This window comes from Rhinoraja longicauda, chromosome 5, assembly GCF_053455715.1.
Source record: "Rhinoraja longicauda isolate Sanriku21f chromosome 5, sRhiLon1.1, whole genome shotgun sequence".
Lineage (NCBI taxonomy): Eukaryota > Metazoa > Chordata > Chondrichthyes > Rajiformes > Arhynchobatidae > Rhinoraja > Rhinoraja longicauda.
Genome location: NC_135957.1, coordinates 75,615,529 through 75,621,528, shown reverse-complemented (window position 1 = coordinate 75,621,528; position 6,000 = coordinate 75,615,529). Strand labels below are relative to the sequence as shown.

Sequence of the window (6,000 nt, the reverse complement as noted above, 5' to 3'; positions counted from 1 at the left end):
CAAAAACACACAAAAAAAGAACATCCATCAAAGAAACATCCATCACAGTGAGTCTCCTCCAGTCCTCTCTTCACTGTGATGGAAGGCCACAATGTCTTTCCCTTCCCCTGCCGTCTTCTCCCGCGGTCAGGTTGTTGTGGTTGCAGGCCGCGCCGGACGGTCCGCATCAGATAGCTGACTGAGACCTGTTAATATAAGAAAAATAACTGCAGATGCTGGTACAAATCGATTTATTCACAAAATGCTGGAGTAACTCAGCAGGTCAGGCAGCATCTCGGGAGAGAAGGAATGGGTGACGTTTCGGGTCGAGACCCTTCTTCAGTCTGAAGAAGGGTCTCGACCCGAAACGTCACCCATTCCTTCTCTCCCGAGATGCTGCCTGACCTGCTGAGTTACTCCAGCATTTTGTGAATGAGACCTGTTAATTACTTGTGCCCTAGGCAGTTTCGGTAAGCGACCTTGCAAAACAACTTCTGGTCGCGCCAGCAATTATCTTATAGGTACAGACACAGACAGAATCCACAAGGTAACAAATACATACATTTTCCATCACTCACTCTGACGGTGGCAGAGGCCCAGGACAGAAAGGTCAGCGTGGGAATGGTAAGGGGAGTTTGAAGAAGGGTCTCGACCCAAAACGTCACCCATTTCCTTCTCTCCAGAGATGCTGCCTGGCCCGCTGAGTTACTCCAGCTTTTTGTGTCCATCTTCGGTTTAAACCAGCATCTGCAGTTCCTTCCTGCAGAGGGGAGTTAAAATGTTTAGCAAGTGGGAGATTTGGAGTAGGCCCATTTGGCACAAGTCTTTGATCCATTTTGAGGAGAGCTTTAGTCAATACTAGACCAAGTGGACCCGTTGGGCCCAAACCTCTCCTGCATTGGTGCAGCACCCTGTCCTTCCCCCCCCCCCTCCCCTCTCTCCTCTCTCCTCAACTCCCCTCTTCCTTCTCCCCCACTCCCCCACTCCCCCCTCCCTCCCTCCTCCCCTCCTTTTAAACTTTAAAATGTGAATAACTTTACAAAATATAACACCGATTTCAATGAAACTACTTGCATTATCACTAAAGTGACAATGGTGAGTAAGGTGGGCCTAAAACTGTCGCGCTATCGTGTACCGTTTGGGCTGAAGTTCAGTCACAAACAAGATAACAAACGAGAGTTTTAGTACATAGATATATATATAAAACATAGAATCTGAAATGAGGGTTTGGCGATGCCGTACCGAAGCAGTCCCTGAATTGTAAGTAAGCAGAGATTTATTCTGTACCTGTAACAGTGCAGGGCTCTACAATTCAGTAGGAGGAGCGTTACAGAATACATCACATATCACTTAAAGTGCTTCATTTGACACTCAGTTCCCTTTCGGGTTGCTGAGAGCATCAACTATGTGGGAATATAAGACACATTTCTGCAGGCGTTACTGATATCCCCAAGCTTCCTCATCTTTCTTCACTGCTCTGGCAACCGCCTCACTGAGCTCATTTAGCTTAGTTTAGTTTAGAGCTACAGCGCGGAAACAGGCCCTTCGGCCCACCGGGTCCGCGCCGACCAGCGATCCCCGCACATTAACATCATCCTACACCCACTGGGGACAATTTACAATTATACCAAGCCAATTAAACAACAAACCTGTACGTCTTTGGAGTGTGGGAGGAAACCGAAGATCTCGGAGAAAACCCACGCAGGTCACGGGGAGAACGTACAAAACCAGACAGCGCCCGTAGTCGGGATCGAACCCGGGTCTCTGGCGCTGCATGGCTGCAACTCTACCGATGCGCTACCGTGACCGCCCAAATTTGTTACTTTAAAATGATTCCACGTGGAATTACATTGGCTACCTGTAGTATAAGAAAATAACTGCAGATGCTGGTACAAATCGAAGGTATTTATTCACAAAATGCTGGAGTAACTCAGCAGGTCAGGCAGCATCTCGGGAGAGAAGGAATGGGTGACGTTTCGGGTCGAGACCCTTCTTCAGACTGATGTCAGGGGGGCGGGACAAAGGAAGGATTATAGGTGGAGACAGGAAGATAGAGGGAGGAGGAGGGGAAGAGAGGGACAGAGGAACTATCTAAAGTTGGAGAAGTCGATGTTCATAGCAGTGGGCTGCAAGCTGCCCAGGCGAAATATGAGGTGCTGTTCCTCCAATTTCCGGTGGGCCTCACTATGGCACTGGAGGGGGCCCATGACAGAAAGGTCAGACTGGGAATGGGAGGGGGTGTTGAAGTGCTCAGCCACCGGGAGATCAGTTTGGTTAATGCGGACCGAGCGCAGGTGCTCTAAACAGTTAGAATCCTCTCAAGAAGATTTGGCTAACAATAGATTTTATAACTTCCTTCCTTTGTCCCGCCCACCTGATATCAGTCTGAAGAAGGGTATCGACCCGAAACGTCACCCATTCCTTCTCTTCTGAGATGCTGCCTGACCTGCTGAGTTACTCCAGCATTTTGTGAAATAGATTTTATAACGCTAAATGCTCCACGATTCATGTGACCTTGGCCAGTCGGTACACTTCACGGAAAGATCGATAAAGCTAAAGCAACAATAGCTCCTCTCGACCCCAAAACGTCACCCATTCCTTTTCTCCAGAGATGCTGCCTGTCCCGCTGAGTTACTCCAGCTTTTTGCGTCTATTAACAGTTTTTCACTGTACCTCATGACAATTTACTGAACTGGTATACATTACAGAAGGCAGTGGAGGCCAATTCTCTGGATGCATTCAAGAGAGAGCTAGATAGAGCTCTTAAAGATAGCAGAGTCAGGAGGTATGGGGAGAAGGCAGGAACGGGGTACTGATTGAGAATGATCAGCCATGATCACATGAATGGTGGTGCTGGCTCGAAGGGCCGAATGGCCTCCTCCTGCACCTATTGTCTATTGTCTATTGTCTATCACAACGTTTAAGAAACATTTAACCGGGTACATGGATAGGATAGGTTTAGAGGGATATTAACCAAACTCAGGAAGATAAGACTAGTGTGGATGGGACATGTTGGGCTGGCGTGGGCAAGTTGGGCCAAAGGGCCTGTTTCCACGCTGTATCTCTCTATGACAAGGATAATGACAATGGCATTGTTATGACACACGACAATGATAAAGCAAAACCTAAAACATGATTTGATGGAATTATGATAGAATATTTTGATAGAATGTATCAATTATAGTTTCTTAAATGTTAATAAGTAACCTTAGACAGTAATTTGGGCTCTGAATGTATATGGAATATTTTGTACAAGGTTGAAGATATTTCCAGTGTCAGCCCTCAATGTGCAGCTTTGCAGAATACAAGATTAAACCAATAGATAACATTACCCATACCGGACTGTACAGACATGACATCTGTTGAAGGTAGGGTGTGAGATTCTGCTCCACTTCTACCGTAGTTGTTCAAAAAAACGATTGCTTCAAATTTAGTGTAAGAAAATAACTGCAGATGCTGGTACAAATCGAAGGTATTTATTTCACAAAATGCTGGAGTAACTCAGCAGGTCAGGCAGCATCTCAGGAGAGAAGGAATGGGTGACGTTTCGGGTCGAGACCCTTCTTCAGACTGATGTCAGGGGGGGCGGGACAAAGGAAGGATATAGGTGGAGACAGGAAGATAGAGGGAGGGGGAGGGGAAGAGAGGGACAGAAGAACTATCTAAAGTTGGAGAAGTCAATGTTCATACCGCTGGGCTGCAAACTGCCCAAGCGAAATATGAGGTGCTGTTCCTCCAATTTCCGGTGGGCCTCACTATGGCATTGGAGGAGGCCCATGACAGAAAGGTCAGACTGGGAGTGGGAGGGGGAGTTGAAGTGCTCAGCCACTGGGAGATCAGGTTGGTTAAGGCGGACCGAGCGAAGGTGTTGAGCGAAATGATCGCCAAGCCTGTTTCAAATTTAGTTTAGTTTAGTTTAGAGATACAGCGCAGAAACAGGCTCTTCGGCCGACCGAGTCAGCACCGCCCAGCGATCCCCGCACATTAACACTATCCTACACACGCTAGACACAATTTTACATTTTATACCAAGCCAATTAACCTACAATTCAGTATGCCTTTAGAGTGTGGAAGGAAACCAAAGCTCTCGGAGAAAACACACGCAGGTCACAGGAGGAAGGTAGAAACTTTGTACAGAGAGGTAGCCCTAGTCAGGATCGAACCGGGGTCTCTGGCGTTGTAAGGCAGTAGCTCTACCGCTGCGCCACCGTGCCGTTTCAACAACTTTAAGACAGATTAGACCAAGTGGACCCGTTAGGCCCAAACCTCTCCTGCATTGGTGCAGCGCCCTCTCCTTCTCCCCTCCCCCCTCCTCTCCTCCCCCTCCTCTCCTCCCCCCTCCTCTCCTCCCCCCTCCCCCTCCCCTCCCTCCTACCTCCCCCTCCCTCCCTCCTCCCCTCCCCTCCCCTCCCCCTCCCCCTTTCTCCTCTCCCTGCTCCATCCCCCTCAACCCCCATTATCTTCTCTCCCCTCCCTCCCAAGGAGATAGATTTAAGCTTTAAAACGATCGCCGAGCCTATGTTTGGTTTCGCCGATGTAAAGAAGTACATCGGCGAAACCAAACGCAGGCTCGTCGATCGTTTCGCTCAACACCTTCGCTCAGTCCACCTTAACCAACCTGATCTCCCGGTGGCTGAGCACTTCAACTCCCCCTCCCATTCCCAGTCTGACCTTTCTGACCTCCTCCAGTGCCATAGTGAGGCCCACCGGAAATTGGAGGAACAGCACCTCATATTTCGCTTGGGCAGCTTGCAGCCCAGCGGTGCGAAAATTGACCTCTCCAACTTTAGATAGTTCCTCTGTCCCTCTCTTCCCCTCCCCCTTCCCAGTTCTCCCGCTGTCTTCCTGTCTCCACCTATATCCTTCCTGTGTCCCGCCCCCCTGACATCCGTCTGAAGAAGGGTCTCGGCCTGAAACGTCGCCCATTCCTTCTCTCCTGAGATGCTGCCTGACCTGCTGAGTTACTCCAGCATTTTGTGAATAAATACCTTCGATTTGTACCGGCAACTGCAGTTATTTTCCTAAACTATTCAGATAATAATCTGTCTTCCTGTTCTTGCCACCACAGTGAATAACCTCATATTTATCCACATTAAACTGCATCTGCCGTGCATCTGCCCACTCAACCAACCTGTCCAAGTCACCCTGCATCCTCATAGCATCCTCCTCATAGTTTACACTGCCACCCAGCTTTGTGTCATCTGCAAATTTGCTAATGGTACTTTTAATCCCTTCATCTAAGTCATTAATGTATATTGTAAATAGCTGCGGTCCCAGCACTAAGCATTGCGGTACCCCACTAGTCACTGCCTGCCATTCTGAAAGGGACCGTTAATCCCTCCTCTTTGTTTTCTGTCTGCGAACCACTTTTCTCTCCAGGTCAGTACCCTACCCCCAATACCATGTGCTCGAATTTTGCCCACTAATCTCCTGTGTGGGATTTTATCAAAGGCTTTCTGAAAGTCCAGGTACACTACATCCACTGGCTCTCCCTCGTCCATTTTACTTGTTACATCCTCAAAAAATTCCAGAAGATTATCCAAGCATGATTTCCCCTTCGTAAGTCCCCTTCCTTAGTGAAGGCAGATCCGAAGTACCTGTTCAATTTGTCTGCCATTTCCTTGTTCCCCATAATAAATTCACCCGTTTCTGTCTTCAATGTCAAAGACATTTGTCTTAACTAATTTTTTCCTCTTCACATACCTAAAGAAGCTTTTAATATCCTACTTTATATTCTTGGCTAGCTTTCCTCATCTTTTCTCCCCATATTGCCATTTTAGATATCTTCTGTTGCTCTTTAAAAGTTTCCCAATCCTCTGGCTTCCCGCTCATCTTTGCTATGTTATACCTCTCTTTTATTTTTACACTGTCCTTGACTTCCCTTGTCAGCCACGGTCGCCTCTTACTCCCCTTAGAATCTTCCTTCCTCTTTGGAATGAACTGATCCTGCACCTTCTGTATTATTCTCAGAAATACCTGCCATTGTTGTTCCACCGTCTTCCCTGCTAGGGCCTCTTTCCA

The 6,000-nt window shown here is 47.9% G+C and overlaps 1 long non-coding RNA gene across 2 annotated transcripts in view; it reads right to left on the bottom strand.

The window, feature by feature from the left end:
• Window positions 1-17: 17 nt before the first annotated feature.
• The window catches only part of LOC144594058 (uncharacterized), a 91,756-nt gene continuing 85,773 nt past the window's right edge, over window positions 18-6,000 (bottom strand). Inside the window, exons 3-4 of one of the 2 annotated variants that reach the window (XR_013547321.1) lie at window positions 542-739; window positions 18-185 (exon numbers count right to left, since the gene is read on the bottom strand). This is a non-coding gene — a long non-coding RNA (uncharacterized LOC144594058). The remainder of the gene's footprint in view (window positions 186-541; window positions 740-6,000) is intronic. The other variant, XR_013547320.1, reaches the window with a different exon arrangement.